The sequence below is a fragment of the Atheta coriaria genome, unplaced genomic scaffold, assembly GCF_025399875.1.
Source record: "Atheta coriaria isolate IRGN ID8LTWV9N9 unplaced genomic scaffold, Caltech_Dcor_3.1 hic_scaffold_6_pilon, whole genome shotgun sequence".
NCBI lineage: Eukaryota > Metazoa > Arthropoda > Insecta > Coleoptera > Staphylinidae > Dalotia > Dalotia coriaria.
In genome coordinates this window covers 4071280-4097008 of record NW_027045448.1, presented here as the reverse complement: position 1 = coordinate 4097008, position 25729 = coordinate 4071280, and the positions used below count along the sequence as shown (strand labels likewise).

General features: G+C 32.5%; 1 protein-coding gene across 2 annotated transcripts in view; it reads left to right on the top strand.

Moving 5' to 3' along the window:
• LOC135793913 (tyrosine-protein kinase Src64B-like) overlaps window positions 1-25729 on the top strand; it is a 49333-nt gene that overhangs the window by 7591 nt on the left and 16013 nt on the right. Inside the window, exons 2-3 of one of the 2 annotated variants that reach the window (XM_065305038.1) lie at window positions 2323-2399; window positions 20215-20266. The gene's annotated coding sequence lies outside the window, so the exon portion shown is untranslated. The remainder of the gene's footprint in view (window positions 1-2322; window positions 2400-20214; window positions 20267-25729) is intronic. The other variant, XM_065305039.1, reaches the window with a different exon arrangement.

Below are 25729 nucleotides of genomic sequence, written 5' to 3'. Positions count from 1 at the left end.
TGCAAGTTCTCTCGTCGACGATTGCGTCCAGCTCGAGATCACTTCGTATTTATCTATTCATAGCGCATTGAGTTGAGGTACAGGAACGTATTAAGTGATTTTTTGTTTGTTTTAAAGGCATTATAAGCTTTTAAAGTTGAATTTCGCATTGAAAACTACTTTATTTTGTTTTTATTGTTGTCTAAGGTGCAGTTTTTATATTTAGGGTGCGAATGATGAAAATTATGATTAAGTAAAAATTACTTTAACCTATTTCTTCAATGTTTTTTGGACATATTATATGCCGAATTCATCAATAAAGTTCTTAATTTAAAATGGAGAAGTGAGAAACCATAATATTGCACTTTACACCATCTCGGCATGAATTACCAACTTTCATCCCTTATTTTACACTCTCTGGGCAATTTTTGTGTCAAAAAGTAGGCTATTTGCTTTTCCTTAGTTATAACTATCTTTATACCAAAATGTATCAATATTTGTTGAATAGTTTTGCCGCGAAAACGTCACAAACATACAAACAAATTCAAATTTCGACTTATAACATAATTTTTTCACAGTTTTTCAATTCCAAGCCTCGATATAAACAATCTAAAATACATAATCCGAACTTATTAATTTATTTATAGATAAACTAAAACGTTAAATAAGTAATATCAAAATTTAGCGTTTTAAAGTGACATTGACTCTTTAACTCTTGGATTTATTCAAATACCTGCGTGAAACATTAGCATACATTTACCTCAACATCTACATCTCGCCTCTAACACATCCTTCATCCATCAGTTTTGTTTGATATGTACTTGTACTCGATTGTACTTGGAATTCAACGCTTACACCGTCGATTTACGTAAATTCATGCATGGAAATCGAATCGAAAATACCATTCTTCGCCTTACCACGCTGCTGATTTCATTGATGCTGATGAGTTTCCTGGTATAATACCTCGCTTATTCAAAGTTATTCATTTTTTTTCCCTCTTTTAACCATTGTTGATTTATTCCTGGTTTAGTGGACATGATGAGATCAACGATTTCTATACAAAAAAATATAAAAAAAACACGTTACGAGTATCAATAAAAGCTCCAGGCAGCGATAATCTACGAATACTTAGCGAGATAAGTCAAGTCAGGCTATAAAACGAAAAAGTTATAAATTTGGTTAGTAACGCTCAATTACCTTCGATGCTTGTTTGTCTCCGCCGTTTTATAAGAGGTTTTTTTCGTCACTCATTGTTACATTGTTATTATGATATTGAGGAAATATTTTACGGGTTGTGTGTGCTGTTCGTGCGTTAATTGCATGCCTAACGTAGTCATATCTACTTAGACTCATAAGTGAAGTCTAAGCAAAAGGTTTTTTTTGTGTGTTCGTGTTGATTACTCTATGGTTGCTCGTTGGTGGCAATGACAGCTGAATTAAAGTGGAATTCACATTCGTTTACGGTTTTTACGAGTATTCTTTGGTGTGCGCATTTATGTGCTTGGAGTTTGATCTGTAATGTGCTTCTTTTCATAAGTATGGGTAACAAATACACAATTGTGCTGAAATTATGTAATTATGTTAATGATGTAGACCGAAAAAAAATGTAGTTTAGTTATGCTTAGTAAGTTATAAAGCAAATAAAATTAAGTTAAGAAATCAATCAAGCTATGTTGATTTATGAATGGCAAAATAATTATTAAAATATCACAAAATTTTATAAGAGAAAATGGCAGTAGGAGCACTAGAAGAAGAAGAAACTTCATTATATTATTTGAAAGAAGTTAGAAATGCTAATAATGCACTTAACGCCATTTAGAATTCAATTATTTAGCTATAACTATGATTGAACCTCTACACCAAGTTTCATCCCTTATTTCATACCCTCGAAGTCACAATTTTTGATATTCTAATAGTTATTCTCATACTCAAGACGGAGACGAATGCAACAAATCAATTTTTGTCAAAATCTGTCCACCCGTTATTGAGTTATAAACGTTGTAACTAACACAACTCTGTTTTATATATTTCTCATATACCCTTGAATTTTTTTATGTTTAATACGTCAATTTGTAAATAATTCTGACGTAGTTGATAAGAGCATATCCTTTCACAAATAAAGTAAAACATTTTACTTCCAACCCATTTCCTGATTGAAAACCTAACCAAAATGAATCATTATACACAAATATAGCCTTCTGATAACCTAATCAACGACAAAAAGAACAACCACATGCAATACTTTTTCTTAAAACATGTAATTTACCACATTTTATTACTAATGTGCATTCCGAAGCGTGATACAACCGAATATTAATTGTGCTCAAATTCATTTGTTTCCAGGAACTCACGGAGTATTCATTATCATCGAGCAGACATCGCGAGGTGAATCTCGCACGAGCGGCACGCTTAACGAAAAGGTATGTTGGCGCAACATAATACATAATAAATTACCGTTTTGTTTTCGTTCTTACTCGTACTTCGAGATGATTGCTTTCGATCATATGTGTACTTTTGTATATGTATTTGTATTACCTTCTTGTGTCGTGTTGAACGAGTAAGTGTTTGAAAAGGGGATTTTTGTCGTTTGTGGGAACTCGTGTAGTGTGGTTTGGTGCGTGTAATTAAATGTTGTTCGGTTGCTACTCTTTATCGCAATCACACGGAAGTAATTCAATTCGAGGCAGCGCAGCAGACGAAACAAAGAAACGCATTAGCGTGTTTTTGTCGGCTAGAGGAATAGATGGAATTTATGCGAAATTAGAACTGTTCTAAGCGTGCAAGTCGAAAGAAAAAAAACAATTTCTGCACGCTTGTTGATGACAGGAGATAATATTTACTGATTTAATTATATATTCCAGTTAGCTGAAAATATTGAACATGATTTTTCCATTTTTTATTTGTAGTCAGAATTCCTGGGAAAAAATAAAATTGCAACGTGTTTTTAATTTGTAAATAACTTGATAACTATTTGCTTTAGAAATGTTCTTTTTTGTAAATTAACTCAACATTAATTTCCCTATTTAACTGTGTTAATATTTAGCAGATTCATTTATTGCAGCTTTAGTAATAAACAAATAAAAACTTGAGTGTTGTATAAAAATTTCCGGGGTAAAATAAAATTGTAGCGTGTTTTTAATTTGTTAATAACTCGATAACTATTTGTTTTAAAATTGTCATTTTTTGCAGCATAACTGCACATTAATTTCTCTATTTAACTGTGTAATGATTTAGCAGATAAATTTATTACCAGCTGAGTTATAAACAAAAACTTGAACTTGAATTTTGCATAAAAATATAACAAATACAAATATTACAATAATAGACCTGTAACTTTTGATAGAAACTTCATATCATTAAAATATTTTTACTATTAGATCTAGAATTTAATACAGAATAGATTTTTGTTGACATTTTTATTATCCATCGATTAGTTTTCAAGTAATTAACAAAAAATACAAATATTTCACTACATTGTATAAAACGTGCCCATATTATAATCACTTTTCCACTCATGCTGCAAACAACTTTACTTATCATATTTGCTTGTTATGTGAACCACATGTTTAAACTTCTTATCACTTCCTTTTTATTTAATCATTTACTTATAACAAAAACGTATAATTAACCATTTTTTGTTTACCGTGCACCACACAGCACACATATCTCCACAATATGCATTCTGTCATTCGTGGTCGTGATAAACAATTGCCTGATTCGTGGAAACGCCATAAAAGTGATATTAAATCGCTTGATTAACGCGACACACGCCTACGAACTGCATTTTTTTCAACGCTGGATAAAGCACAAACAACATTTTTATCTATCCGCACTTATCTAGTATACGTAGGTATTTGGTTATGTTATTCATTTAAGAGCCGCTCTTACACACCAACTGATAAAATGAGTTGTTGGCGGCTAACGACCAAGGGCTAACGAACAACGCTCCCCAGTCGGAAGGAATATAGGGGTGCTAAGGGCGCATGATATATTAACGGAGTGTGTCCGACGTGTGCTATTAAACGGCTCGGGCGGTCATGGGGCTGATAATATATCGCATCACGTACGTACTATAATATTACATACTCGTAATTCGTTATTCAATGATGCAGGAACTATAGATGCGCCGATGCGCAAGAAAAATTTAAAATAAAATATGAAAAGTTAAGTCTATCGATGATATAAATACGGTAAAATATGTCAAATAGCTTATAAAATTGTATAAAATTAAGAAACTTCTTTTAAATCATTTAAAAATATCAAAAAACACAAAATTGTTTTTTTTTTGTGAAAAAATATAAAAATTTCTTAAATTAAAAAATAAATTAAAGTGCTCTTTGGTCGGTTGCACACCCATTACTCAATGAATATGTGCTAATGTGACTTTGGGGAATTTCAACGATGTTTTCCTGATTTAATGTTAGGGTGACTCTTCGGGTTGAATGCTCGTGGCGCCTTCATTCCTGCACGAATGACCCACATACAACATTGAAATGATAATGCGTTTTAAAACCGCCGCTGCGCTCGTGCAGTTTAATATTCTTAATTGCAATCAGTTTGTCATAAACTGTTTGTCATACTCAAGCATGTACGTAAATACAAGACTTGTCTGCCGACTGAATAAATTTGCGGTAATAATTTAAGCGAGTTTATCGTTTCCACGATTCGAGAATCATGCTGCATACCGGCTTTTTACGGTTGTGCTTGTTAACAAGCCGCAGCCGCACTCGCAGACATCGAAGCCGGAAAGTTGTGTCATTGGACTTTCTTTGTGGCGAAAGAAAAAACCGGAGTATATTAACGTCACTCCGCCTGCGCATGTGGTACCGTTAAATCGCCAATATTTGCTTATCGAATTAAAAATAAAGAAAAAAAAACAGACAAACTGTGAATGCAAATATTTCATCGTATTTCCCGTTGGATTATTGGATTAAATTCACAGAAACAAATAAAAGTTTTAAATTTTTAGTTTTTAGTTAGTGAAGTTTATTTTCTTGTGAATTTAAGCCCAGACACATCGGAGACGCTGTGAAATGGCATAGGTGCATTTAGTAGGTCACGATGCACATCGTGTTTGCGTCCGGCGTGGCCGGGTCGTCGACGTCGCGACGCCGCCGTCGACATTAAATTACGCTCGCAGCAATATCGTTTCGTTGCGCTGCGATTACGCTCGTTCTTGCCTCTCGCCTTCACGCCGGGGCGAATTTATTACGCGCGGCGAACGTGCCGCGTTCGCGTATCACTCATATTACGTTATTGCACGGGCGCAAATTCCTGCATCGAATACGAGTACACCCACCGGAATATCACGTGTTGGACGAACGTTTCGTGTTTTCGGGATGTTGGTTGGATTACGGTTACATTTCGTTCTATACGCGTTTACCATTCGCATGATGATAAATTCGAACATAATTTTCATTCATGTCATAATATTGCAGATCTGCTGCTATTGGCTATTCATAAATTTATTTTTGGGTATAGCACTATAATTCTGAATAGATCTATTGCTGTCTATTGCTGCCTACGTTTGAAATGCAGTTTGGTGAATTTTAAGATCAAGTTTTGCATAAAATTTGCAATTTTTGCAAGCAATTCATGCTTTTTTTTATGTTTTTTATTGTTATAATTCATGTTTTTATGAATCGAAATCTTCAATTGTCACTTAAACATTTAAATATCATTTGCTCACTCATTTTGGAGCAGTAACAAATAAGATTTTCAATTTATGCATAATTATTTCATAAATTACATTTCAATCGAGAATAACTTCTTATTCATACCAAAAATCAAAGTAATTATTTCGTAATTATGCGTAGAATTAAAACCACAATCCAAAACTGAAAGAATCATTATTCTATCGCCATTAGTTTTCGAGTAATTATGAAATAACTGACATTTCCAATACGATATGTACTTAAATACTTAAATATTTGTTTATCACACAATAATTACCATTAAACAAGAAAATTTCTTCATCCACAAAAGAATGTTCGATTAATTGACGACTCAAACAATGAGACAATTTCTCTTCGACATGTTTCATTGTCAAAATATTGCACAAGACAAGTGTTTCACAAAGATTTGAATGTGATTGTTTTCAGCTAGAAAACTCATTCCGCGTTCGCAGTCCGCGTTCATAAATCAAGTATTCGCCCGAATCGAAAAAATTAATCTACGAATGCTGATGGCGAAAACACTGCTGCGTAGATTCGCGAGCGTATACAAATGGACATGATTTGTATACGCTTATGAAACATTGCGACAAGAGACAAAGGCAATAACAACGTAAATTTATTTTCTTTCATCTATCAGCTAGAAAACCGAGCGCGCGTTTGCAATTGCCGGGGCCTTCGTACGGATTTGCCAATGTTGTTTATTGCTGCGTGCGTGCGCCAATGTGCGATGGAATTCCTATTAAAAGAATAAACAAATTCCATATTAGGGTTGAGATTAATGCATTGCGACCGTCTGCGCGGATTGCGGCGGTGTGTTGAAGTCATAATTCATCGGCGTGCCATATTCGCGCATTTGGTACAACTAACAAACCAATAAACTCTTACGAACACATCGCTGTGTATTAATAAAAGCGTTTGTAGTGCTAATAACGAAATGGAAATTGTGTTATGTGAGTACTATACTGCGTCCGCATTGATTGATTTTACTTCCTTGAGCGATTAATGCATTCTATGCGAATATCGAATGAATGTTGTGTAAATTGTATTAGCCAGTTAATAATTGCATTGAATTTATGGCATGAAATGTAAAAAATACTGGATTATAAATGGCAAAGTGTAACGCGCAGGCTAATAATGTCATACACACGTAGGCAGCGGTCGTGTTGAGACTATTATGGTTTAAATAAATTTATACAAAAAACGAGTGTGAACGCGGTGGCGAATGAGGAATGGGAGTAAAAGTGTGTTATGGTCTAACCGTGTTTTGGCTTGCATAATACCATAATGGGTTTAGTAATGTAAACAACTGGAAACTAAATTAGTTTTATTAGTTTTACTTTGATGAAAATTTAATTACATTTGCGAAAAATATAGTTTTAAGTTGAAATTTTGTAGTAAGAAGAAATCGTGAATATTCTTTGTGGTTTTAGAATGCAATATTATTGCCTAGGAAATGTAGTATATAATGTAATATTATAAATGCGAAAAATGTGAGTTTTTGTTTGTTTGTGTCGCTTTAACTCTTAAACCACTCAACTAATTTTGATAAATTTTGGTGTAGAAATACTTTAGACCATGGAAAATAAAATAGGTTACTTTTTGTCGTAAAAATTTGACTAGAAGGGTGAAAAATAAGGGATGAAAATTGATATGGCGATACAGGGTATTATTGCAGTCTTCCATGTTTTTAAATAAAAATTGAGGATTTTATTGACAAGAAACTAATTATTTAGACATTTTATGAGACTTAAAGAGAGACAAAATATTAATTTATAAGCTACAAAACAAAGTTTTTAGTTTTTAGGCATCAAAATTATGTTTTTTTAACGAATCTAATTTTTTTAATATTTTTTTAAATAAAAACAAAGATTTAATCAACAAAATTTAATAACAATAGATTTTTAATTCTCGTGACTTTGAAATTGAGAGTGTGGCACGACAAGGTCGACTTCGTAGCGCACACGAAGTAAACATATATTTTTCGCTTTCAAGTGAATACGTTTGTTTGTATCACGTAATCCAATTCTTACACGAAAAAGAATACAAACGATTATTTAATAATTAAATACGAGTGGAATATATCTCAACATAAATCACACTTCTCAAAAACTCTTAATTTTATTGTAAGTTAATGATGTATTAATTGTTTGTTATTTGGCAAGCGAAAATTTGAATGCAATGCCGAGATACGCGTATTTTATTCTCATGATACACATTCAGCCAGAAGCCAACTATTAGAATACGTAGGTATTTTCTTAAGTAATATCTACTATTCTCTTTCTTATGCCAAGTTGTAAATTATTTTTATTTGAGTGTTGCAATACGTTCCATATAATTTAATGTATTTATGTCTATCTAATTTAGTTTAACAGTTTTTTATTTTGTTATGAAAAAAATTTATGCGAAAACATTTTTAGCAATCTTTTTAAGCATTTTTACTTATTTTACTTGCTTAATATTTGATTTTTAATGCCTACGTGCCCTAAATACCTTTATTTTAACAAATGAGTAAAGAAAATGCAATTTTTATTTTTTTTGCAAGTTTTCACAAAAACATAAAAACTTGATGAAAAATCAACAATTCTCATTATTTTAAGCCAAATATCTGTGGACAAAATTAATTTAAACTGGTTCTTAACCAAATTTTTATATGATTATCCCAACATGTTTAAATTGATTGCAATTTATTGGTGTTGTACTAATTAACGTTTATTTCCATTTCTAACTGTTTATGTTTTCCACTATAAATCTGCATCTGTTTGATTGTGTACACACATTAGTTTACTCAACTTGAGTTAAACTTTGATTCGCTTTGGTCTTGACTGGCTCGAGTAAAGTGTGTTTGAACGTTTGGAGAACTCTTTGCCTTGGTTTCGCGAAGTCAACACACACTCACGATGATGTTTAATTATATCTGCATCTGGTTGAGCGCGCACTATGTTTAGACAAATGCTGGTTATTATTACATCGCAACTCAAGCTTGGGTACATAAAGATCATCGAGTTCCACATGATTCAGAATAAAGACTAAATAAATACTAGAAAAATTGAAAACTGGGCAAAAATTGTACATTGATTTATTTATAAAATGTTAAATTATTCAAAAGTTATTTAACATTTCTGGGAAGTTCTTGTAGAAATCTACTTAGTATTAAATTCTGTATCTTAAAAGCTTAAAATTTTGATGATTGGATTGTTGCACAAAAAGTTATTAACAATTAAAGTTGAATTTTTGTTTTAAATTGAAAAATTACAAAAATATTTTGTAACTTGTGAAAAATAATCGTTATCAATATCATTTTTGTATTATTTCCATTCAAAATTTATCTGTTAATCTATTCCTAAAGAAAATTTGTTTTTCAGAGTAATAGTTTCCGAGTTATTAATTAAAAACATAACTGTGGCAACATAATTCTTGAGCACTTTCACGGTTCAAAACTGGACACACATAAACACACATAATGCCTAGTATTATTTACCGCGACCGCATTTTATTCCTTCTGCCACTTTTAGAAGAGTTAAACATTTTTTCCATTGCGTTGGCTCAAGCCTGGATATTAATATGAGCGTGCAGACGACTCGCGGTCGCGGTTGGAATGCAGCCAAAACAATCCGTACGTGCGGCGCTTTTTTTTCACTTCCGCTTCGTAGATTTTATATTTGAACTATCAAAAAGTGGTCAATGCAAATGGAAGTCTACTCGGGCAAATGCTACATGCTCAACCGGTTTTTAGTGGAATGATCTTTCATTTAATGCCTAAATTTCTCATTTTTTTTTTTTATTTTTATTTGCGGTTTTAATTAAAATTATTTATTTTTATGAGCAATAATTATAAAAATAAATCTAACTTATATTTTCTTCTATTGCAGGTAAACATTCAGTTCATATTCCTGTGTTATTCAACTATGCAGGAAAGGTGCAGCGTTTCTTACGTGACCGAAATAATTCAATACGTTTTACTTAATTACTCGAAAACTAATTAACGTATTTCAATGATTTCTTCACGTATCTGTTCAGAATAAAATTTTTAATATTCTTATTAAGAAATTTTTCTAAAGTTTAATTTTAAACGAAAGTTACAGAGCAATTTGTATCGAGTTTACTTTTTTTTACAAAATTCAACTTTAATTGTTTATATCTTCTAAAATAACAACATTATTAACAAAATTTCGACGCGATATAATCAAGAATTTCATTCAGAACAAACCTATGAAAGAATTATATTAATAACGTTAATAGTTTTCAAGTAATTAACAAAAAACTTAAAATTATCATTATTATTCCACGTAAGGCCATCGCAACTATAGATACGAGTGTAAAACGCAAGGATACTGCGAGTTTTGAAGGTAATATTATTTTAAAATAATAATTTATAATTTGGTTAATGCTCACGAGTGGAACCGTTGCATCGGAGAGGTTAATGCGAGAAGGGCGTTAATTTTAATGGCATAACACTCGTAAAATGCATTTGCACACCGCGTGCGTTCACAATGGCACAAAGTGCATAAAAATAACCCGAGTGTCGGATGTCCCCTCTTTTTGACTTCTCCTCGTTTGCACATTCAACCCTCACATTGCATATCCTATGCCTCGGCAGCAACAAAAACAGCAGATTTTACTCTAAATGTTATTGATTTTTAGGAACACATTGTATACAATATTTTAGGAAGTTGCACCCCGGTAAGAATGAGTCGGGAATGGAGCGCTGCAGCTCTTAATTGGTTTCGTCGGAGCCAATTTTAATTAGTTTCGCATTTGCATCATCCACAACCGAATAAATTCACTGCGGAAAATAAAATAGCGCGCCTGGACTAAATCGAACATGCGTTTCCTTCACAGATTTAATTAAACTCGCACCTCGGAGATGAAAAAACGCGGGCAGACAATTAAAATCGGAATAAAGTCGGCGCTATTTTTTACATGTTTAATTACAAAGATTTCAAGCGTTGCGAAGAGTATAAAGACATAAACACGGTTGGAAATATTAAGGTAGTAAAATATTTTCCTGGAATTTCAGACATTTATGTCAGTTTTACGTCTTTTCGCACGAAATTTGAAGAAAATGCGCACAAAATCCAAAATGTAAAGACGTCAAATCATATTTGATCCTTTTCTTTACCAACCAATAGACAGTTACTTCCAGAAAATGAATATATTTTAGTTATAATGACATATTGTGTAATTTCCGCGCTTCCGAATAATTTTGGCGGAGGCGACACCAGTTGTGAATTAGATTGCATTCCCATTTCACCAATTCTTACTCTAAGCGTACCGCCACCGCAGTATGGGGAAGATCAGCTTCCAGATATAGATATGTGCAAAGTGCATATACACGCCGCCACCCTCCAAAATTCCGAACCTAGCGTAATGCCGCTGGAGCCATGGTGCAGCAGGGGTGGTAGTATAAATTAAACGATCAATATTAGTTGAAGCTTTGTACACTCCGACTGCTGAACTGAACACCGAACTGAACTCAAGCAGGGGCGGGCGTCAATGGCGGTAGACTTGATTCAGGTTTACTTGTTCCAAGCATTACCATTAAGAATATTTCAATCGGACTTCAGCATCGAGCTGAAGGGAGGGTCAGGGAGGGTGGATTAATTCCTGAGTAAATAAAATGAAATATTTATCTATGTATCTTATTAGTATGGATCTGGATCGTGTAATTCTTTAATAGTAATGTAAATATTTGCTGTTTTTTGTTTCCCTAAGGGGCGGTTATGTTTTTTATGCTGTGATGGAAATATTTGCATTTTCTTTGTGGTATTGTATGCATTTTGGGAAATATTATCTCTTCAACCCCTCATTTACATAATTATAGACAGTGGAAGACGGTGAATTGAAACGCAAAATTCACAAGCACTCTTAAGTGCACAATTTACGACTTGTGCTATTCTTGTTGAGCATTAAAATATTCATTCAATTTACTGTTTGCATTTTATTCCGAAAGTCGTTTCGTATGCGCGGACGCACCGGCACGCAGCCACGCATGTACGCACGCGCTTTTCCCAAAAAGTTTCCTTGTTCTTCTTCAACTTGAACGCCGAAAGGAAAAACTAATTTCTTCGCATTTCGTCGCATTCTTATGCGTGTTCCTGCAGCCCCACATCAGGAGCAACCACCAAAAAACATCCAACACGTCGTGGATGTTTTACCAAGTGGCTGTGAAGAATAAGAAAAAAAGTTTCGTTGATATTGAGCGATGAAAACACACTTTACTGCAGAATAGGGGAAAACGAGACATGATTTTATCATTTGTCTACTGGTACATTCCACTTACATAAACGAGTCTAAGTTTGAGTTGAATTTTTCGTTTTAAATCCATCTCTGCGTTTTGTTAAAGTGTCAAGACAGGAAAGCCTGTGATTCGAGGTGTCGAGGTGTTTTGTATGTAAAAAAAATAAAATTTAAATTTCAAATACAATCCGCGGTGTCGTCGACGCATTGAATTCTCGGAAATGGAAAAATATTCCAGTCAAACAAATCGCGGCGTACTTCGGAACACTTCTATAACTTTGTTCAACTTAAACCTGAGCTGTGCAGCTGCCATCCTGCCAAGTGCAATGCGTTTTCCAAACAAATTGTTTCTTGCACACATATCACACGCGCTTGAGACGAACTCCAGACGCATTTCAAACAGTCAGAATAGGTTCCCTTCCCTTCTGAAAGCTACTTATGTATCAATACTACATCTAGATTTTTATTTATTTATTTTTAACACTTCAATTTACATAAAAAGAAGAAGCAAAAACTTTAAATAAAATAAATTAAATTTGTTTGTTTTAATTTTAATTTTAATTCATTGTTTGTTTTTTGTGTTGTTGTTCGGTAAAATTATGTAACATTACCGTTAGAATTCGCGAGTCCATTCATTACGCATCGATTCATTGTGCTTTACGCTTGATTCGCATTGAATCACAAGCGCGAATTGTTTTTGTTGCGGCACAATTGCCACTCGAGTACGACGCCGGCGGAGAATTGTTCCGAACTCGTTTCGGTAATGGTGTTGTGGTGCTCTGCAGCCGACAAATTTTAACTTTACAAATCACAACCCTACTCCTCCGGAGTACTAAGTTGAAACATTTATGTGCGAAGCATTTTATCGTCGATTGTTCGCCAAACACACAGCGGCAAACAATCAAACAACACCGACAGTGGTGTGGCAGCTGAAGCAGTGAAGTGGTTTCAACATTTTCACCGCACTCGTCGTCACACATCTAACCTTCGTTGGCTTTATTGACGTTGTCTCCTAGTGCACTCGACTTTGTGTGACTTTGTGCTTCTGTCGTTTGGTGGTTGCGCCAGTAATGCGATTACGCTGGTTGTTGCTTCGCGCAAACTTACAAGTTACCAACATCAAGACAGTTTGGGGACCAAACGTAATAATGTCAAAATTACACCATGGCGGTGTGAACGAACATCATCGTCATCGTAACAATCGTCACAAATTACCACGGCGTCGAAATTGGAGATAGTGACGAGGAAATCACGAAATAAATAACCGCGCGCAGGTTAGGAGGAAGTGCCGGATTTAATTTACATGAATATTCACTCAATTAGCACTTTAATTTAAATTAATTAAATGCAAGTGGAGAAATTCGGTCGAAAACGCATCACAATAAAATGCGACTGCAAAAAAATGTTGGTTTGAATGGACAGGAAGCGATCGAAAAGGCAGCAGTCAATAACAGTTAATTAGCGTGAATAAAAAGGTGATAATTAAGCATACCGGGCAAATAACTGCGAGCCTAGTTGGGATGAAATTAATTCATGTTATTGATTTAATTTTACAGTTACATGAAATACAATAATTTATATAAATATAAAATAAAGTCGGGTTAGTTAAAATGTTTATAACACAAGAACTGTTTGACAGATTTTGGTGTTCTATTATTTTTCGGATTCATTTCCTCCCCGAATAGCAGAATAATTATTAAAATATCAAAAATTGTGACTTAAAGCGTGTTGAATAAGGGATGAAAGTTGATATAGAGATTCAATCATAGTTTTAGTTAAATAATTGAATCATAGATGGCGTTAATTTGCATTATTAGCGTTTCTCATTCCTTTAAAATAAAATAATTCCATTCTATTATTTTTTCTAATTGATTTATAGCTTCTTTTATTATTTGAATTAATATCACACACAAATTCATTATTATTCAAAGGGTAAACGTAATTTCGTTTGATTGCGTTCAGTTTCATCCTCGATGTGAAATTATTTGTTAGAATCTACACCTATACCCCGTTGGAATTTAATGAATCCCTCTTGCATATGCAGGCTTCGACAGTGTGGTGTTTATATTCATTCGATTTGTTGGCGGCGCCCGGCCCGTATTTTCCATTGTCTGCCAATGCACGCACACCACATAAAACGTAAATATGTGGCTTTCCACCCTCGCCGAAAACGCGTGCGAACGCGTGTTCTCGCTTTCATGCCGAATTATTGATATTGCGAATTTATGACTGCACGGATTCGCCAAAAAAGGATTCCCAATAAATCAAGCAAACCCAGCTGCATGACATGCCGGCGAAAAAGGAGCTAAATCAAAATCAATAAATTTTGTTTTGTCGACCATTGCAAATGTTTGTTTTGGTGCGGCGTGTGCGTGTCGACGAGATGAAAGAAACACAGAGATGTAACGGTGATAACAATGATGTTGTCTGTTGAAACCTTGTTTGTTTCAACGAGGAAGAGCAATGAATAAAGCCATTTAGCGACTCGAGCACTGAACTCGCCGCCGAGTGCATTTATGATATAAGCAAAGCAAGAATTACGGAACAAACGCCGTGGAATAATTTTACGATATTACGTTTTCTCATTTTGTGTCATTAAAATCCAACTGGCATGGTAAATGCAGCTGAAATGTTAAAGTAACATAAAATTTTTAATTTTTCTAATAAATTCTTCAGTTTTTACCTTTTATTATTGCGCAGGTGCAAACCCGTGACTAAAGTTCGTGATTAAAGTACTTTAGTCCCGGCTTTGGTGCTTCAAGCTTACAGAATCACTTTTTGTGTCTCAAAGCTGTAAAAACTAGTAATTTTATGGTGGAAGTAGAAAAATGTTTAAATTGGTTAACAATAGCTCAAGTTTTAATCAAAAGAAAGTGATGCATGGGCGTAGTTCTTTTGTTTCAGTGTTTATCTTGTTTCGTTCGGTTTCACTATCAAAAGTGCGCTCCGTAGAAATAATTTCCTGACTCGTGAAACGTGTTATTACGCCTTTTTCTGCTCTGCCATGCTGATTAAAACGCTTTGATGTGCGCGATACACGCGTACTGATACGTTACGTGAATTGTGTGGGACTGCAAGCTAATTCACTGAACCAAACCCACTCTGCAATCAACAATCTCTAGTCATCAAAGAAACCAAACCAAAAATAATTATTTTAACTTATTTTACATATATAATTTTTATTTAACATTTTTCGGTATTATTTTTATGATAGTTTAATATTTTATGTGTAATTTTTGATGAATCTAGTTTGGTGTGGCTTGTACAGGCAACAAAAGAGTTTTGATGTATTATGAAGACACCCACGCGAACATAAATACAAGTGAAATTAATATTTTATCTCTCTGGTCGTACTCGTACTCTAGAGAGAGGTGAAACAGAAAGCCACAGTTTGGATGCGGAGTTCTAGACCTTGGTGTGTGCATCAAAATGCAGGCGAGCACACACGCGTCGTGTGTAATCAACGTCTGGCGAGCATCTCGTGCACCTCTTTACCATTGTGCATCGCCATCGTGCTCGTTATGCGGTTTCTTCTGCTGGGCAGATGTGCGATTCCCTGGTGCGTGGGTCGTGATCGTCCAGAACATGCCCCGGCGAAATTCATCTTTTGTATACAGTGGATTTATAATATCATAAAGCGAATTTATTTGTGATTTTTTATTTCGTTTAATTTGTTTGTCGTATTTTATTTTATTTTTTTAGAAAAGAACTAGAGTTAAATATAATCGGCGATTGTTTGTTCTGTTCTAATTTAATTGCACATCGGCACCTGGCACCTGCTGTGTTTTCGTGTGCTCTATAAGCCACTTTGGCAACGCTCGTAATTATGCAATGCCAGTACCACGCACATTTATAGTAATCGTAATAATAGGAGTGAGTAGCGTGCTCGCAGTTCATGTACCCTGTTGACAATTAGGCTATTTTTAGGAGCAAGGCTTGTCTATTAGTGCTATTATTTCATTTTATTATTTTTTATGGTAAAAATATTTATAAAAGCGAGTTGTGATAGGGAAGTGTGTTGAAATGATAAATTTTAATTTAAAAAGCGAAGTTTTCATATATTTTTGACGTCGTGTTAGTTACAACATTTATAACTCAAGAACGACTGGAGATATTTTGATGATTTATGATTTATTGCATTTATCTAGGCCTGGAATAGCATAATAACCTTTGAAATATAGAAAATTATGATTTAAAGGGCGTTAAATAAGCGATTAAAATTGGCATAGAGTTTCAATCATAGTTATAGTTTATTAATTTAATGCGAGATGGTGCTAAATACATTTTTTTAAACTAATTTATTTATTTAGCCGTGAAAATAAAACAAACATACAGATTTATCTTTACCACCTACTATTAGTATAAATTAAGTATTTTATCATTGATTTCAATGAAATAAATAATCTATCCAACCTTGAAACTGAAGAAGATCTTTGTTTCTATTTCTACGAAGATATCTCCACGCATTAGTACTTATATTATTACTTATATTGAGATAATTATGTAGACTTTTATGTATTGAGGATGAGTTGAAGACCTAGAACTATTTATCTTTTTATCTTCACACTTTGGTATTTATGCGTGCGTATAAATTAACTCCACTACGCACTTATACAACAACACAACTACACGCAGATGAAGCAAATAAATAATTATCCTGATGTTCTCATCGATGTGTCTCATCGTAATTAATATATTTAAAAATAACGAACCTCGCGCGTATAATGAGCGTTCTTGTGAAGAATTGAAGAGTTGAGGAGTTTTTAAGAAACGAAAGTTGTTGTTTTTCCTAAAAACAGGTAATAACTTTAATGGACGCAGTTATTTTCTATGTTTTGTTGTCAGGCTAGTTTGGGACTTAATATTTAAGTACGAGTATTGCAGGCATCACAAATGATGATTGATGAAATATATGACAAAGTTTTTATATTTATGATAAGTAAAAGTGTTAGTTGACAAGTTTTACTTATTTATTAAATACTCAAAAACAATTTGTTGTAAAAGCGTTATTCTTGGAATAATTAATTTTAAGATAAACTCTACGTCAAGTTATATAAGAAAATTATTTGTTTATATTTATTACCAAACATTATAAACAATTAAAGTCAATATTTCAAAAAGATATATAATATTCATAGATTTTGGCCTGTATCTTTTGATAAAAAAAGTTAAATAAAAAATTGTTTGTAATATAAGATTCAGAACTTAATTCTTTGTTAATTTCAAAAGAAATTATTATTGTATGTTAAATGGTTCTTGTATAACTAATTAATTACTATTATTTTTCATAAAATGTAGTCAACATAGAAATCATCTAATCTTTTAGACGCAAATGTGATTTTGTTTGTTTGCAATGCTTTCCCTCATAAACCACTGAACCAATTTTGATGTATTTTTATATAAAGTTATTTGTGACCCAGGAAAATGACATAGGCTACATTTTGTCGCAAAAATCTAACTAGAAGGTTGTAAAATATGGTATCAAATTTTATATTGACATTCAACCGTAATTGTTGCTATATAATTCGAATAGAGATGCGCTAAAGTACATTATTACCATATTTCATTATTTTAAATCAAAATTGAGACGAATTTGCGAAGAAAATCCAGTACTACTGCACAATAAAATTAATTGAATTTATTACCCTTACTACTTACTACAAAAACCACACAAAAAGGCAATATCGTATTCTTATCGCATCACGAGCTGCAGTTAGTTTCTTTGTGCTTCTTTTATCGCCGCCGGTTTCCTCGTGCACCGCGCACAATATTACTATTACACTATATTACACACCATTACAATTACAATCAATGTAATGCAACGTGAAGTCGTAACACTCACAACGTCATCATATAGTGCACACAATACCCACACCATCATACCGTGGATTAGATAAATTATCCACTTGCTCTTTCAACATGCTATCTATTTTTTGTTTCGCTTTTTATTGGAGTGCATCTAAAACAAACCCTTTTGTTCTTTTCTTGGCAATCTTATACTATAAAGTAGCACTTGGTTTTCGATTTCTTTGTGTGTGCGTTTTCTTTAACTTTGCTATTGCTGCACGATCGCAGGAGTGATATTTTGATGCGCACGGATGGACTGATGTCGTGCATAGACCAGATGTTATGCACTTGTCTCAACGAACAGTGTTGCATGTGTTGCATCGTTGCATGCAATGCAAGTCAACGACGTGCGTCGTCTTCATTCATCGTTTTATTCTGTAATTATACATATTATGCTTGACTATAAATATGTTTTATGTTTGTCGGGCATGTTGGCGTGTCACTTTCTTTCTGCTAAACATCTTTTTCTTTATTTGTTATAATGCTTCCGTGTGGATTTTCTGCATGTTGTACACATGTTATATTTTCGCCCACGAGTTTTTAATATGAAATTTGTTGATAATTTTGTCTTAAATCATCTTAAATCACATACAATTAACCTAATTTTTGTTTAGTTTTGTTATTTTTATAGAATATTAATTTCTAATTATAAAAATTCAGTTTTTTATTAATAATTATTGTTAAAAGCTTAAAAATTTGGTTTAAAAATGTTTTTTTCAAAGTTTTTTATTTTTGTTTGATAATTGTCAAGACAGCGTCTTTCTTTGCAAAATTCCTGTCAATAAAACATTAAAAAGTTAATTTTAGAAAAAATTTATCTTAGCAAAATTTTTTATAGTTATTTTGAACCAAAAAATTACCTTAAAATTTATTTCGTTAAACTTTGCAAACTTTTCCTCAATTTTGCAAAATGTTGTTGCAGAATTACACTTACCTAGCACATAGTGAGATGAAACTTTTAACACCTCGTCTAATTCCAACGCAAATCCGCCCAAAACTTGCATGCATAATCGAAAAACTTCCGGGCCCTTTCCAGACAATTGAGCGTTATGCACAACGGTGTACGAGTAACTTAAGTTTTCGCAAAGTTTGCATCTTTATCTTAAAATCTCAACGCTCATAATTAATAAACACACAATCCGCACAAAATCACCTAATAAATTCACTCACTTTAAATTATAATTCAATTTAATTTGCTAAGCAGATATTAATTGCAATTAGAGTTTAATTTCAAGTGGAATATTTGTAACTTTAGATCAAGATTACAGATTAATTAATGTGATATAAATGACGACTATAAATGCCAATAGAATCCAGTTTCACTTTCATCGTTTCATGAGGGAAAAGAAAACAGTGCAAGTCATTTAATTTCAACTCGTGGTTGAATGCAGTTAACAAATTAAATTCGCAATTATTTGAGCAACTTATCTATTTATCTTGCCATTGAATAGTTTTAAGGTTGAACATTTACAGGCATTCGCGCGCAATTAATTGATTATGGTCTTTAATGCTTTAACTAGCGTTATTGTGTTTTGTTAAATCAAATTGGCAATTAATAACTTCCTCATTACATCAATTTATAAATAATTATTATTACGGTTCTTATTAATGAATTATGATTAGTTATTAGTTGAATTGTAATTATTCTTGAATTGTTCGAACTTAATTAGTGTTTTTTGGCTGGCCTTGCGAATGTTAGCGATGCGTCATGTAATATCTACTTTGATATAGCTACTTACATGTTTTCGCTGTTTTTGTGAACCGCCAAATCCATGGTAGACAAAATTGTTACACGTAATTATCGTGTCAATTTACGACGGATGGGATTTGATACGCCGACACGCTGTAATTCAATTTCACGATGATTACGACCAGAAATTTGTTGGTCTGTTGAAGATTTGTAAAAAAGTGTGAACATGGAAAGAACATGTTGTGTTGGCAAGTGTCACAAATTGCATATCAATGTGATTAATCTTGTGGTGGTGTAATAATTTATTTTTTGATGTTTTTGGTTTGGTGTTGATGAATTGAAAGATGGAAAAATATTTGTGTAATATGTGGAGAATTTATTAACCGAATTTCGGAAGGTGTTATTATTATCGCATTAGCATGTGGCATGTTTTCACAAACGCAACAAAACATTACATTTCAAAATGTGGAAACGTAATATTATTTTGTAATATTTTTCGTTTTGTAAAAAACTAGTTTTTGCTTCGTAGTTTTTAGTAAAAATCTAATTCATTTTTATTTTCTTGTTAAATGACTTAGTATCTGGTGATTTCATCAATAAAATGCGTAATTTTCAATGTTAAGAAATGATAATATTCTTCTATTTGGGACTGAAACTAATCCAACAAATCATAGATCATCAAAATCTGTCCAGCCGTTCTTGAGTTATAAATGATGTAACTAACCTTACTTGGTTTTATAGATATTACATAGATAGAAAATACTAATGAAATTATTATTGTTACAGTTATGCAACCCATTCTACACTATCAAAAGTATCCAAACTTTTTTCATTGAAAGTGAGTAATTTTTGATTTGTTTTTCTAAGAATATTAAACCGTTAATTGTCAACGCGTTTGATATTTTTGCAAACATGTCCAAACTTATCTACAACAAGAAACATTGTATTGTACTGAGTGAAAACTCATTTCGTATTCTGATACCACTCGACACTGCGTGGAATTTGCCGTTAGTTATGACTTATGCGACGATTGTAATGTGCCATACTGAATAACAATAACTAAAAAGTGTCCTCATTCGACAGTTAAAACTAAAACTTTAAACTTGTTACAAAATTCTTTAAAATTCACCAAAACAAACTCGATTTCAATGTTTTGACACTTTTGCATCAAAATATGTCATTTTCATTCACAACATCTGTGGGTAATGCCAGTGGGAGGGTTTATTTTCTTTCAAAGCTCACTCTGGCGACACGCCGACACAATGAATAAGAATTGGTTGAAATGTGCGCCTCGTGCGTTCCATTTGTTTCGATGGCTGCAATGTAATGCAAACCACCCCTTCGGTTTGTCTAGTCGAGCGTACTGGGCATACTGCAGGAAAACGGGAACGACCGAAATCATTGGATTGTTGGATCGTTGACTGAATGGAGCTCGTGCTTGTTTGGTTTTATGTTTATTGTCGCGTCTGTTTCTGGCCATTTTGAGTGCGCTTCGACGTTGAATTACGGCGTGACGTTGAAGGGACGAGTTTATTTAAGTGTGTCTGCGGTTCATGAGCATTCATTTATTGTCAGGCGAATATTAACAGCTTGGCCAATTAGGTAGGTAAAGGGAAACATACTGACTTGAAGAAATAACCAATATTTTCTGTGAAGCAGAAAGTTGGGTTTTATTTGTGAAATTACACGAAAAGTATTTATGATATGCATGTGATTTTTACAAATGTTAATTCTGGATAAATTCTACGCCTAATTCTGAAAGAATATCTATGGTATTATTATTATACAAAAAGTTATAAATAATTAAAGTTGGAATATTTTTTTTAAATATTTTATTTAGAGTTTTATTGTGATTTTTCTTAGTTTTTAAATTATTACTCGAAAAGTATTAATGCTGCGCTTGCCATTTCCTCAAAAGTTAATCCTAAATAAATTCTACGTATAATTTTGAAAAAATATTATTAATATTATTATTGCATAAAATGTTATAAACAATTAAAATTGAATTTTATCAAAATTTACAAATATCACACAAATGTGCTTATAACTACAGAAAAAAATTTGTTATAAATAAAATTTTGACTTTTTTAGATGCTCAATTTAATACTGAACACATTACTGAAGAAATAATTAAAATAACTTAAGTAATCTCCGAGTAATTAATAAAAGTTTGCAGCAATAAACATTTCATCACATCATCACAAGAAAATCTAATTGCTTTGATTTTTAGTAACCATTTTGTTTTTAATGCATTACACTGCATCACCTCGTCAACAATATTTTCTTGCATCAGGACCTTGACGTGGCTTTGTCTGGTTGCAACGTTTTTGCATCGCGTCATATTCAAGTGTCGCTTATCTCGCTTAACAGGCGTAACCAAACATGCACGAATGTGTAGAGACCTGTAGACAATGACTTCCTAATAGCATCTAATCGTAAATACATATTTTCTGGATTTCTTGCGCAGCCTTTAACAGTTATATGCATTCACGACGCTCAACGACGTCAGCCACACAGCACAAAAATCCTAACCGCAATCACAAAAAACAAAACAACTTAGTGACATGCAAAAAAAAAACCTCTTCAAGCTGGGTTCTCGAAAGACGAAAGAGTTTACTCATAGAATAAATGTGCATTCATTCATTCCGCGGCAAAGTGCAATTTGTTCGTCATTCATATAATCATAATCATATGCACTTTACAAACGCGATTTTTTCGTTAGCTTGGTTAATGCGAATAGCATTACAATGTACTACTGAATAGACACATTAAAAAAAACTCGATTTACGTTGCGTTTTAATATTGTTGCGCGCATTACGCGCATAGTATGCAAATTAATCTGTCAGTCACAATAGTTCTTTTGTTTCAAGTTTATTGCATTTATTTTTGCGTTCATGCGCGATAAATCACCATTACCGCATGAGGGAATTACATTTTTTAAATTATAATACACGAAGGTTCACAAAAAGTAAAATAACGTGGAGTAATAGTAAAAATCTACGAACAATGTTGTAAATCTGTCTGGAAATTTTAAAGCCTAGGTTTTTTAAACGTAATTTTGCGTATAATTATTAATTCATTCCGAGAAATATTTAGGACGATACATACTTGCGTGAGGTGAAGTAAATTGTTTATGTCGTTGAAATATTGTTAATTAAAAATTTAATTAAGTTTTTGTGACATTGCAATGCATATGAAACAAAATTTTTCTTTTTTTAGTTTTAACTCTTAATATTTTAATTATTTTTTATATTTATTGTGAAAATTTAATTAAATTACAAAGTTATATTCGTATTTAATCTAAAAATAAGTGAATCACTTAGAAAATAATTCAACAATATCCTCATTTAGTGTCAAATGCCAATCAAAAACATATAACTCACATGAAGAACCTGAGCGCTGGTTAATATCAAAGTTTATGTCGAGTTTATTAATTAATCAACTCTCGTTACACATGATTGATGGGTTTAACGATTAAATAACTACTAACCAATTGATCCGATTTGTATTAATTTTTTTCTTCTTTATTTTTATTAAAACTAAAAAGAAACGAATATAAAACTAGATTGCTGTGTATTTTAAAAGAGGATGATTCTGTTTGAAGAATATAATTAAATAATTAGTTGATTTACGTCGCACACAGCGACTATGACCATTTGATAACAATAATTACACGAGTTAACTCTGAGGCAGGATTATTTAAATTGCTGCAAGCATTTATTTCCTTCGTTATTAAATGTCATTATTAAAGCTATGAGTAACACCGAGAAAATTACATTTTATGTACGCAGCGCTTAATTCGTATTATGTTGGGATATTTAATGGTATTTCATCTTGATAAGAGTTATTATAATTATTTCTTTCAAGGTTTTCTCTTTGGAGGCGCAGATAGCACTGGAGATTGTTTGATTCGGACAGTCATAGCAACGCATAGATAGTTCTTAAGATAATTGAGAATTAAATAAATTATTAGATGATAAAATCTATTTGTTTATAGTTTACGGTAGTTAAAGTCGTGTTTTTAGTAATTATATTTCATTGAACTTTTAGATAAAGTCGCTGTGTTTTTATTCGGAGGTAAAAATATTATTATTCTTTTATTATTCGAAAACTAATTATTATATATTAATGATTATTTCAAAATTTTGTTTAGTATTAAATTCTGAGTATATTTATGTAAGTGTTTTGTTGATAACTATAATAAATTAGAAATTACAGACTCATTCTATAATTCTGACTAAATTCAATTATTTAATAGCAATTAGCAATTGTTTAATTGCTGGAATTGAATCGAGAGTTGACGTATAATTTAAGTAAGAGTGTTTTACTGAAGGAATTATCGTTCTAGCACTAGTAGTTTTTGAGCAATTAATGAAAAACTATTGCTAACAAATTGAGTTGTGGTGCGGTGTGAATGATACTTATATCGGCATAGTTTTTTAGTGATAACTCGAAAACCAATCGACATTTTTTAATGAAATTTTCAATAATTTATTTAGTATTAAATTGTGAACTAATCCACGTATATTTTATTGGTAACAATTGTTTTCTGTGTGTGGCAGATTAATTTGTATTAATTCTCTGATTCTTACAAAATATAACTTTAATTGTTGATAACTTTTTCATTTCAATTCTATCAAGCTGATATTTTGATAAATTGATGTTGAATTTAATATTAAATTTATTTCCAAAAGAATTCCTTTAATTGCACAATTAGTTTTGAGTCTTTAATTACAATTAAAGTATCACACTACACTACATTTTCACTTTATTTTCATTTTTAACAATAAAAAGCACAATAAATCATTGTCCACTTTTCACAATTAGAGTTTGAATTTCTCTTTCAAGAATTCTCAGCAAAACAGCAAATATAACATATTTGTCATCCCATGACATAAATTCATACGTGCTTAAACGTTCTTTATTGCTTGTTAGCGGTGCGCAATCTCTGACTTCTTGTTGTTTTGTTTTTCAATGAGCATCTCGAATATTTCACATCATTCCGATACAATTTCACAATAAATCCATGCACTCGATACAGCCACATCTAATTCAAAATATGGATAAATTCATTTAATATCATATTATAATTATTTCTTGCTTAAAATTAATCTCACGCATAATGCAACAAAACAAATCGTTTGCAAATTGTTTTGCAGTCTGTTCGCCAATGATGCAATTTATTCAAAACAAAATCCTAATTTGTTTCTAATGCGATTATGGCGACATTACCAGCTGGAAATTGCCGTTTTTAAAGTCTCATTACTTTACGCATTTTTCTATAAACACTCGCATGCGAATACGCGTGCAATTCGTACGTAAATATTGCAAAAACAGTTAAATATTTAGCTTCACATCTAAATTATACAAATAACCAACCAGCCGCACTGCGATAACCTTCGACAGCAAATGGCAGTCGAGTCGTAAGAAGTTTAAACTTATTCGACGCCAAATATTAAAATTACATCAATGTTGTGTGTGCAAATGTGCTGAAACAGGAAATTGGTTACGCCCTTATATTCGTAAATTGCAGAATCAGAAAATTACGCAAATTTACGACAATTTTAATCTAAAAACGTGAAATATTCGCATCTAATGCGTATTTAATAACACATTTTGCAATTTGTTTGTATTTATTAGTAAAAATAAATAAATTACGCATTAAATTTATAATCACAGAAAAATATGTTGTTTTTCTTTGATTATTAATTATTAAATTAATTAACAAACTGTTTATGTGCGATAAAAACGTCAACAAATAACTTGATCGACTTGTTAATGCAGTTATAAGTTATAACTTACAAGTAACAAGTTCATCAAACTTTTATGGAAGCCTGGGTGCCATTTGCTTGCCACTTGCATATCATTGTCTTATCAGAGTTATAGAGTTACACAGTTAATAGCTTCCTTGTTGCTTACTCACTCTCGCGCTGACTTGACGACATTGTGCGCTTGTAATGGCACTTCTTGTCGTGTTGAAAAACGTTAAACTTTTGTTTAATCGACAACAACAAAACAATAAAGAAGTATTAAGCGATAAAAAGCGATTAACACGACACGTGCCGCCTGATATCAAGTGCCAAAGAAGTCGTCGGTATTGAGTTACAGCGCTGCTGGAATAAATTATTACATTATGGATTAGGTGGCAAAAAACGGTTCGAAAGAATGAAGCACGCAACAAGGTAGTTCAGAGGCTTGCAATCTAGGAATCTAGAATGACTTGACTGGTTCTCAATTGATCTGCTCGTATTCAACCTACGGAAAAGAACTGGAATATAATAAACATTAATGCTGCAATAAT